An 11,859-nucleotide genomic window follows, 5' to 3' on the forward strand; every position below is an offset into this window, starting at 1 on the left:
TCTACCCCCTTCCTGTCTACAACTTGAAAAAAGGCCACTAGAGCCACAAAAATCTTTAAAAAAAAAAAGAAAAAATAATGCTCTGTCAGATCTTACAGCTCAGATGAGAAGTCGAGACACTACGTAGCTAAAGTGGTGACAGCAAGCCATTGGCAATACTAGCCATCAATCAAAAGACTATGCTCATAATTATGCATACATTTGAAGCTGTATATAACTTTACCTCACGCAGAAATCTAGCTATGGAGACCAAAAACAGGCTGTAAATATGTTTATTTCTGTTGCAAAGTTGGACATTTTAACATGGGTGTCGAAGATTGACTTGCTTTTGAAGACAGCCCCTAGTGGTTGTTCATGGAAGTGCAGTTAGTCTTCCTGTTTGAATTCTACCCGATAAAAAAAGTAGGATGTAGAACCTGGAGAACAACAAATGCCACATTATGGATGGAGATAAAGTTGGAGATGTTGGATATTTATAAAAGTTTTGAGTAAGTTGTCACTTCAAACATCAACATATGTCCCCTTTAATGCTATACATCTCACCGGTGCATCACTATAAAATAAAACATTAATCACAGGTTCATCTTATTCAATAGAAATAAACATTTCAAGAATCAAAACAGGTAGAAAAGTGTGGTTCTTTTCAATTTCACAATTCTTTATTAGTCATAGAAGGTAACAAAATCGTGTTCAAATCACTTAAAAACCCGATGGGGTCAAGATAATGCATGTATGCATGCAAAGGATGGAAATAACGCTTGCTGTGCAGTGTTCGTTCGTGTGCCACACCTGTACTATTCAACATCAGCCAGGATGTGGTAGCTCAAGCCTTTTTCTGCAGATTTAAAGCTCAATTGTGCGTAAAAAGGAAATGAAACAAAAGATGAGCAACTGACAAGAACGACTGACGTTTCAGTTATATTTCTGCAATAACTAAACAAGGAAGTATCTTATCTTATCATCGGCCTTGCTCTTGTTTTGGACGTCACATGACAGCTCTAAGGTTAGGACTGTTTATAGAAGTGACTAAGTAAGGATGGTTTCTGGGTAGTTGAGGGGAACAGCAGCAACTAGGTCCGTCGGGTCTGGGGGGTCTCACAGGTCTTGCGGGTCTGGGAGGTCTCACGGGTTTTACGTGTCTGGCAGGTGTGAATTTCTTTTTAAACTGGAAAAAAAGAGAAAAGAGCCTTTATTCAAACACAGTCTCATCACCCATGTTCATGCATTATTGTAAGATCAGGAGAGGCAGCTTCACACTTACTTTTCTGGACCTCATAATCATCAGCAGGATAATGGACAGGATGATAATACAAGCTAAAATGCTCAGACAAATCAAGACAATGTCAATGATAGAGTCAGGACATCGTTCCGGAGGGCCGCTCTCTACGAGGGGAAAAGGGAAAGGGAGACGGAGAAGGTTAAGAAAAGTGCAACTCAAATCAGAAGTCTTTCGATGCAGTCTGTGTGCTTCTGTTTCACCTCTGACAATGACGACGGTACCGTTGCTCGACTGGTGGTTAAACTTGTTGTTTGTCCACTTGCAATAATACAAGTCCGAGTCCTCTAGCTTCAGCAGAGAAAGCTTAAATGTGATCCAATACGGCTCCCCCAGCTTCTGCAGGCCTTGGTTTTTGTTTATCCTCCCCTTAAAATCCGGAGTTATGATGACGTTGTCGACCCTTTCATTTTCCAAGGACAGGAACATAATGTCCTTGTCCTGGAAAAGCCTACGCAGATATAACCCCACCACGTCTGATTTGGATGAGGAGCATTTAATTTCAAGAGATGAGTTGATTCTCACGTCAGAAGTAATTGCGGGGTCTTGTGACACTGTGGGGGAGAAGTAGAGGGTTAGACGCAGACTCAAGCGCAGTGGTGCAAAAAGCAGAAAAGGTGAGGACAGCAATAAAGCATCCTGTCATGATTAATAAGTAGAGGTAGAGGTAAGTAGAGGCTGAAACTAGGTGCACTTTATTTCCTCTGATATCTCCTTTTCACAGTAATGCTTGATTCTCCACTGACCCGTTTTCAGTGTGCTACGGGCCTTTGTCTCAGGTAAAGGTACTTCATTTTGAGTATTAGCTGAGTCTGTTAAAACTGACTGTTACAGAAGGGTTTTTATCATTATGTCAGCTTTATGTGCAAAGCCTGATTATGTGACTGAATAGTTTTACTAGTACAGTGTTTGTTATACGTTCAGTTAGTGAGTACTAACCTGAAGTACTTTTGAGTCTCTATGGTACCACTTCTCACCACATGCACTTTTTTATTTCAGGTTTGTGCATGAAAGCACTGTTCATTCTGTACAACCTGAGCTATAAACTGCACCATCTTTTGAGAGCTTGAGAATTGTCCTTGATTTGGGTCTCGGCTTGTCATTAATAAAGTATTTTTCAACTGAGTTGATATACTGTAAGTGGTGACGGTGTGTCCTGAAGCCGGAATTATTTTGAATACTATGCAAAGAAGATAGTCGCAGAAAATTTAATTTTAAACATTTATTTGCCCGAACAACCTTAAAGCAGATGAGCACTTCAATTGTTGGAATTAAGTTATGGAATTCATTAAATTATGATTTAAAGTGCTGTATAAACATATTTCAGTTTAAATATAAATTTAAAGAGAAAAAAATAGTAATGTATGTATGAAATAGTCTAAATATATAATATATGCGTATGGAGACAGACAATTTATTTTCTTGTTTTTCTTTTCTTGTGATATTAATTAAGTAATTGTGCAGACCATCTGTTATTATTGTTCAGTTTTCTTTTGAGGGAGGGGCAGGTATAATAAGATTTTATTCTTCCTGCTCCTTTCTGGTTCTGGAATATGTTTTTGATTGTGTTGTCATTTTACTTGCTTGCTTTTTTTCTTTGCATATTTCCATGACCAGAATAAATAAAAATGAAATGAAAATGAAATACTTAGATAAAGATTTTACACTCAAGACTAGTAAAGATGTGCCACCTAAGCAGTTTTCACTTCTGACTTTGCCATTTTCATTGGAAAAATCAAATATACAGAAAAGAAAGTCAGAAATACCACCAGGATGAGTTTATATTTTAGGTTAGACTTCTTTAAATGAATTGCATTAACATGCATTTCCCTGATGTATCAACTTTTTTTCTTTTCAATTTTCTTTTTTTCAAACACTGCGCAGAAGCCAAACAGGAAAAGACGACTGACACTCACGTTAGAAGACATCTATAGTTTGAGGGCGTTAAACTTGATGCATTTTGGTTGTTTCTCCTGCATATAAACGCACACTCACCTGTCCAGGCGCTGAGTATCACCTCAGCGGGCATGCAGAGAAATCCCAACACGAAGCTCCAGCAGCGGCCTTTCATCCTGCACGCAGGGCTGCAGACAGGCGGCTGCAGATGCAGCAGATGCTCCAGATGCAGACAGACTAACAGGGGAACCGTCTCACGGATGCTTCAAGTGCGATGTAAAGAGGAAATGTGACTGTACTGGCTGCTGTTGACACTAAATCAGCTGTGTGGGAGTGTTTATGCTGTGGTGTATAACATCAAAGATGCAAAAGCACTTGTTTTTGACAGATTTTATTTGAAAACATGTTCCACCACTCAATCACAGTTTCTTGTAAAAAGGATGAATTGGCATGCACCATAATATATATACAGTCAGAATATCCAGGACATGAGTCAGGGTTTTTAAATACTGTACACAATTCACTTTTATGCTTTCAGAACACTTTGGAAACAGATTAACAATGCAACCCACATTTCCAACCTCTTGCACATCTTTTAGTTGTTCCTTGTACACAATAAGGACAAACAGACTGCTCCTGACATAAATTAAACATGTTTGATTAAATTAAAAACGCCAGCTCACACCCAGGGGGCACAGCCCTTTAACCGAGACCAACTGCAGCGCAACACACGTTACCACGTCCCACACTAAACAGTTAAACTGAAAACATACAGGCCTCGAATGAGGTTCCTGTCCTTCCCTTTGAGCTCAACAAACAATAAAATACACATGTACACTTTTAAGCTGCTTTCACTTTAAACTACTATGAAGGTGAACTTGGAAATATTTGCTATAACATTTTAAGAACAAGTTACAATTTCAGCCTTTACAAGTTGTTGTATTAGTACAGCGGAATAACAACACTTGACAAAGCACCCCATGTACTGAGCAAAAATGTTCAAACTTCCCACCACCCAACTGCTTGTAAAACAACCCCCAGTAGAAACAGCTTAAAAATATTTCATTTTAACTGCTCTTTCGTAGATTTGGTCATGTGTTTAGGAACATTGCTTTGCTGCATGATCAAAGTTCAGCCAGACTTTAGTTGTCAGACTGATGGACTCTAGAATAAATCTGTAACACAGCAAGCCCACATCACCACCACGGTTGATGGTTGTTACGAGGTATTTGTGCTTATGAACCCGTTGGTTTTCACCAAACTCACACCTCCACTTTGATCTCACTGCTGTACAGATCCTTTGATTTGCTCAGCTGCATCTCTGCAAACCGAAGCGGTTCTGTCATGTTGTACTTTTAGACACAAGGCTTTATTCAAAACATCCATGTGTAATCATGAACGTTAACATTTAACATGCCAAATCAGACCTGCAGACTCTCGGGTGTAGTGCTTAGATCTTTTTTTTCTGTACATTTTAGATGAATTTGCTGGGACAAGGGGACCCCTGAGAAAACTGGCAACTGCCTTGAAGGTTTCCAATTAGGAATCATCTTTCTTAGTGTAGAAAAATGAATGGCGTGTCGTTGGAAATCGCTAACATACATAATACTAGTATTAGTATGGACATACAGAAATAATTGTCTCTCTAAGATTACTGCTGATGTCTTCCCTCTTTGGTAGTCTGTTAACAGACACCTGGATGCTCCAGGCCAGTAACCAAAACCTAGCTGCTACTTATCCTCCTGGTTTCCATGGAGACAGTGAGGGGGTACCGAACTTCTCACACTTCAGTTTTTGTCCAATAAATGATGACACCGATATGTCATGCGTCGTTGTTTGCCTGAGGGTTTTCTAAGTTCAAGGCCTGCTAAGGGCCAGAGGATTTTAAGTCATTGATTCATTTAGTGATTTTATGTTTGTAGGGTCTTTTTCATTTTGCTGCTGTTCCTCGCTATGTCCCTTGCCTGATGGTCTTATACTGAGGGATACCTGAGACATTACACAATATCAGTCAGACAAGGGGTTGAGGTTCCTTTTGTTCTAGTCTGCGATGGTTGTTTCTTGTCTTAACTTTGTAAAGGACAAACAAAATGACCCCAACAAGGACGGCACCCAAAACGGAAAGCGTGCTGGCTATCACAACCGTATCGTCCTTTGGGTTGTCATGGTTCTCATACGAAGAAGATGTAGCTGGATCTGTACCTGTCAGACAAAGCATGCTAGTATTAAATACTACTTACTCTTCATGTCTGAATGAGAAACATGCTGCAAACAGAAAAGATGCTTAAATCTACTCACCGTTGACCACCACCACGCTGATGCATTTATCATCCATGCCACTTTCTGCCACAATATCAACGTTGACATTTTCAGCTTCATAGACGTTTGAGATGGTCAGTGACACGTAAGTCTGATTATCTGACTCAAAAACGTATCTCTTCATGTTGCTGTGACATAATTCACTTTTTCCGCAGTTTGTCCAGGTGATAGATGTTAGATTTTTGCTGGTGTTTATATCCTCATTCCAATGTATCGAGCAGTTAAGCGTTGCTGTTCCTCCGGCCTGGACTTTCACAGTTTTGTTGCAGTTCAGTTCCACTGCTGAATGAGACAAACAAGAACAAATGAGGTTATTTGACCAAAACTGTTTGAACCAGTGACTCTAGATCAATGATTCCTAACTGGTGGTCGCGGGCCTTCACTTCAGGTAAAAGTCTCAGGTGTTTTTGGAACTCCATCCCGTGTTTTTGGAGCAACTTGTCAGATGTTGCACTTTTTTACATTAAAAGGAACCCTGGCTATTAAGACATGTAGTCCCTAATTAGCCACAATTGTTCTCTTATACTAAAATATGTTGTTAGAAACACATAAAATAATCTAATTGCTTTAAAAATCTACAATGTTTATCACATATTTTGACCTGCGGGAGGCGCCATGTTTTACCTGCGCAATGCATTCTGGGGGCGATGACGTAGAGTGGTGGCTCTGGGAAGATAAGCCGCGTTAGTTTAACTGGGACAGGTATCCAAAACATAGATGAGCAGCACTCTCCTCTGTGGAGGCTGACGAGGGAGCCCATAAGACGTCTCGGTTCAGGCAAACTGGATCAAAGTTCTGTGATACACGGGAGATCTGCAAAAATGATCAATGTCGTGCGCATCTTACCAGTGCATTAGGCTCCTGCGTAGACGGCGTAGCCTACGGCGTAGCCTACGGCGTAGACGGCGTAGGCTCCTGCGTAGCCTGCGTAGCCTACGGCGTAGACGGCGTAGCCGGGGCTCTTCAGCCTGCAGCGCACCGCCATCCGCTCTCCGCCATCCGCTCTCGCCGCCGCCGCCGGGATGGAGACGCCAGTGGGCAGGAGGCACGTTTGGGTGGGCATAGCCCACCCCTTCCCCCCCCTAAAACCGCCTTCGGTGCTGGGTGATGACAGACCAGAGGCTGAGGGGACTGGCCCGGGACTTTGACGAAACGGGAGGCGCAGACTTCGCTTCAAATAGGCAAGAACATCTTTATTTAATTTAATGACGCCAGATCTGGCTGGGGTTTTTATTGTAGCATCGGCTATCTGCTAGTTGAAACGTGTGGTCGGTTAGTCTATCTGAGTTTTATGGTGTTTTTATAGTTCATGCTTTATGGTGCGGCACTTTTTTTTTTTTTTTTATACTTTTTTGTAGGTGCGCCGTCACCTTAATGTTTAGCTGTGTTTTCATCTGTGTTTCTGGTGCGCCGTCACCTGTTTAGCTGTGTTTTCATCTGTTTCTGGGTGTCAAAACAGTGTACGGGGTTAGCAGGAGCCACCGTCTGACGTCACTACCCAGAATGTAAACAACAATGGCGACCTACATGTTAAATTATATTTTCAAATTTTATATAAACGAAGACATCAAAAAGGTTTTTTATATCACATTGTTATAATTGATACCAACATTTATCTTTTAAGACCTACATGTCTTAATAGCCAGGGTTCCTTTTAAGGGCTGGTGGTGGGTCCCAAAGCTGGACCGTTGCAGAACCGCTGGTCTAGATGTATTAACTTTTATTAGTTGCATCACCAACATGAACTCACCTTGATCCGCTGAGACGCTGTGTTGCAGGACAGCGATGAGACTCAAATACGTCCAAAAGCAGGACATCCTGGAGGCTTCAGTGTTTTCCAGAACTAGAACAAGATAAGAACCAGTGATGGGTTTGTTTCTATGACCTGTTTCTAGTCTGTTGATAACTGTTGAAAAGTTTATGACTAATCAAAGAGGTATGTATGTGTAAGAGGAAGATATCGGAGTGTTGCTGCTGGTCTGAGGTGATGTCTGAGTGGCAGGCCGGGTTTTCGTGGCGAGTTTATGGGCCACATTCAACCAGCAGACATTCCTGCACATACCACTGTGACATTTTTGTTTCTGGAGCCAAAACTGTCAACGGAAGTTTTGGATTTTGTTTGTGAGGTCAGAGTAGGACCCAGATGTAAGAGACAGGAATGAAAGTGATTTATTAACATGAACAAACCCAAAAGCACTGCTTAGCAGGATTGCAAAAGAAAAACACCCCAGTGCTTAAACATGACAAAAAATACAAAAACCAGACATGGCACATGGAAAGAGGAGACAGTACGGACCAGCAGGAGACAAGGGAAAGACAAGATATACACAAAAGGCTTGACGAGACACAGGTGCAAACAATCAGGGCAGATGGGAACAAGGGAAGTCAAGACAGAACTGAAACATAAGGACACAGAGTTTCAAAATAAAACATGAACTTAACTACCACAGCTGTGAAAACCTGTGACCTTAACTCAAAAAACGTGACAGATTTCTTTGGAAGTCCTAGTCTCATTTTGTAATGGCTTGTATGAGGCAGGGAGGAGAAAAAAAGTTGCAGCAGAAATGAAAAGACAGCTTTTTCTCCATTTTGATAAAGATTTTAGGCTCAAATTTGAATACTGAGTTGCGTTACAGTAAATCAGGGTGGTTGGGAAATCTGCAGACTTGTGCAGAATAAAAACTGAGTGTAAATTAAAAAAATATTTATTCTAAAAGATTATAAAACAGCCACGTATTCAAAGCCAAAGATGCTCCAACAAAATATTAGCGTGATCATTAGCCTTACATAGATATAAAGCAGATTGAATGATCAGGAGACATATTTTGTCAAGACAATATTTAGTATTGACAAGAATGTTTATAATATAGAAACGTTTGTAATCGTAACTAAAATGACAAACATAAATCTGTAACTGTTTCAGTTTCACTTCAGTTCGCTGACTAATATCTCACTGAATTAAATATAAGGCTGAGTCATTTTTATAACCCCACTTTTGTGTATTTTATCGCTGCATGACATTTACCTAAATTATTTAATACAGATATAACTTTTTTCCTATCTTTATAGGCTTGGAAACGCACAATAAAACTTCACCAGTAAAATGCAGCTTCTGCTGTAACTACTGATGGGTTAAAAGCAGAGGACCCACGTCAGTGTGTTTCATGTGATATACTGAAAAATAAAGATTATAATCTTATTTTGCCTCCCAAAACGTCACACTTTCTTTTAAATCATCTGTCAAACGGTCATTATCGGAATCTGATCCGGTTTTTTCAACCTCTGCACAGTTTATTTGTATTGGCCATCTATCTTTATATCTTCCTTCGGCTGCACGCTCGGTTTTTGTTTCAGTTGTGCAAAAGTTAAGTAACCGTGCCTTAGAGAGCAAAAGTGTTTGGTCAGAAAGTGACACTCGAACTGGGTCTTTAAAAGAACAATCAAATCTTTTGGTTTCCTTAGAACAAGAACGTTAAAAGCCAAAAAGTTCAACTTAACGCAAAAAAATGAATAAATATTAAAATACTAGAAAAGAAAATTCTACCGTGCAGAATATCAACGAAAATGTTTGCGCTACTTCAGGTTGTGAAGATAAGAAGCTTAAACTGGACGAGCAGGTCAATACCTCAGCAATGAGGCAATAAGGCCAATCAACAGCTGTCAATCAATCAGCTGACAAAGGATCAAGAGATTACCGGTTAAAAGTAAAGACCAAACAGTGCATTATTACTGTTATTTTAAATATTAAAGGGCTTATTTTAAATATAAAAAGGCTTATGGTGCTGTTTACTGTGCAAATAGACCAGCAGGTGGAACAGGAAGAGTCTGGAGGTCATGCTTGGATGGCGTCCAGCATGGCGGCCCACTCTTGACTAACTACCGGTCAACTACACACCTTTGCCTGGACTGTGACCAAGCTCTGGGGTCGGTTACCCGAGGTTCCTGCAGAGCTCGGTTATACAGTAAGTCTTCGTGTCATTTTTGTTTCAGTTTCAACATATGCCGACCAACCAGCTGCCGAGCTTTTTTCTTTTCACTCGCTTGTCCCTTTTGGAATTAACCAGTTTGAGTCAACTAATGCTGTCCAGGAGTGCAAAACAGAGATCAAATCAAATCAAATCAATCTTTATAAAATCCTAAAAGTAGGTCTAGGAAGCAAGACCCGCTAAAACAAGCATAAGAACAACTTAAAACCATACTGTAAGACCATAAAACCTGGGTTTAAACAACAAGAACAGCTAGTTAAAACAAGGGTATACACAAGAAAGACTAAAAGGAATTAGCTAAAAGCCAAATTAAAAAGGTGAGTCTTGAGCTTTTAAAAACACAGACGTGGGCCATAGTAGTGAAATGATGCCTCACCGTGGGTTACGGTTCTGACTTTGGGAATGATTAAAAGGCCGGTGCCGGAGGACTTCAGGGTCCCCAAGGGTTTATAGGGTAAGAGCATATCAGACAGATAAGAAGGCCAGACACCGTTAAGATATTTAAAAACTAATAAGAGAACCTTAAAAATCGATCCTGAAGCACACGGGGAGCCAATGCAACAATTCTAAAACTGGTGTAATGTGAGCCCGCCTTCTGGTCTTCATCAGCACACGTGCAGCTGAGTTTTGTAGTAATTGGAGACTAGAAATGCTCTTTTTAGGAAGACCAGAAAGCAGGGCATTACATTAATCAATACATATACATACATAACAACCTGACAATAAATGTACATACTGGAAAATAATGTGCAATATCATTCACTGCAACGTGCAATTATGTAAATATCCGTCTGTTATCTATTTTATATACCAGTATTTTTTATTATTATTATTATTGTATATACCAGTACTGTTTATAGTGTGTCATACCCTGATATTATTATTTTATCATTATTATTATTTTTATTGATGCCTCTTGTTTTGCACTATCCCCTTTGCTGCTGTACACTGCGAATTTCCCCGCTGTGGGACTAATAAAGGAATATCTTATCTTATCTTATCTTATCTTACGACTGGAAATAAAAGCATGCATCAGCACCTCCGTGTTTTCCCGAGAGAGAAATGGGCGGACTCTGGCTATGTTCTTAAGGTGATGAAACCTAATGAAAACTTCTGTTTTGTCCTGGTTGAGCTGTAGAAAGTTATCTGCCAACCATGACTTTATATCTAAAATACAGTCAAAAAGGGTATCAATTGGACATGACCTGACAGATGCTGGGAGACGCCTCATGTTCATCCCGTCCTGAGGCCAGGTGTAATTACAAGATTACACCTAGAAATTTTACTGTTCACAAGAACAGTAAAATTACTGAAATTACTGAACAAGAGTTGCAGGAATGGACGGATATGTACATATAAACAAATAAAATAAAGCTTATCATGAAATCATGAATTATCTCAGTTATCAAGTCAAAGTAAATGTAAAAACGAAAATATTTCATCGGCATTCCAACATTTTCTGACTCAAGTCTTTACTGTGACCCCTGGCAGACACTTAACGTCTGTTAACATCTCTAAGATAAACAAGTCCCAGCAGCTCCTTGTCAGACGATTCGAGCATTGTAAGATATTTTATATATTTCCTTCTGACAAGGAGTAGATTAGTAAATGGCAGCTTCCAACATCTGGCAGTGTGTCGAGTCTGAAATTCATTTTTATAAATTACCACATCGTAACAATTCTGACGCTTCTTTGTTGTTGTTTTTTTTGGTCCTACTTTTAAATGTCCTCTTCAGTTTCCTCATTAAAAGAGGTTCACGAAAATAAAACATGCAGAAACAGAATTACATCCCTCATCCGCTCTCCCTGACAATGGTTGTAAGAAGCAAAGACGACTAACCAGGTGTGCATGTATTCTGTTGTTGTTGTTGTATTAGACGCTATACAAATAAAATTGCATTGAATTGAATTGAAAAAATAAAAAATCGTTACCTGTGGAGGAGAAGTAAAGAAGAGCACAGGTTTCCTGAGCTGATGAGGATGTTAAAAACAAAAGGATTCATGACAATTCCAGAAGCCAGGGCTTCTATATATGTGTGGAGTTTATGGAGGGGAAAACCCTTGCAGACGTGACGGAGAGAGGGAGGGTACAGTAGGAGCAGACAAGTTGCTCAATGGAAAGGTAAGGCAAGTTTTTCAAGTTTGCACAATTCAACACAAGGTAATTCGAAGTGCTTTACATCAACATTAAAAGCAGTAAGACACAATTAAACAATAAAAAACAAATAAAATGAAAAGAAAATAGGTAAAATAATAAAAAGCACAAGTTGTTAAAAAGTAAGGGCAGTAGAGTACAGCAGGTAAGTATTTAATTTAAGAGTACGCTTCAGTAAACAGTAATGTTTTTTGGCCTGATTTAAAGGATCTACAGTTGGAGCAGAC

The 11,859-nt window shown here is 39.7% G+C and overlaps 1 long non-coding RNA gene across 1 annotated transcript; it reads right to left on the minus strand.

Moving 5' to 3' along the window:
- Positions 1–363: 363 nt before the first annotated feature.
- Positions 364–11,522, minus strand: LOC133419201 (uncharacterized). Its single transcript, XR_009770500.1, has 8 exons — positions 11,410–11,522; positions 7,242–7,334; positions 6,116–6,304; positions 5,471–5,773; positions 3,272–5,374; positions 1,480–1,830; positions 1,262–1,383; positions 364–1,165 (listed from the first exon to the last, which is right to left on the minus strand). It is a non-coding gene; the product is annotated as an uncharacterized LOC133419201 (long non-coding RNA).
- Positions 11,523–11,859: the final 337 nt, after the last annotated feature.

The sequence above is a fragment of the Cololabis saira genome, chromosome 19 (genome assembly GCF_033807715.1).
Source record: "Cololabis saira isolate AMF1-May2022 chromosome 19, fColSai1.1, whole genome shotgun sequence".
Lineage (NCBI taxonomy): Eukaryota > Metazoa > Chordata > Actinopteri > Beloniformes > Belonidae > Cololabis > Cololabis saira.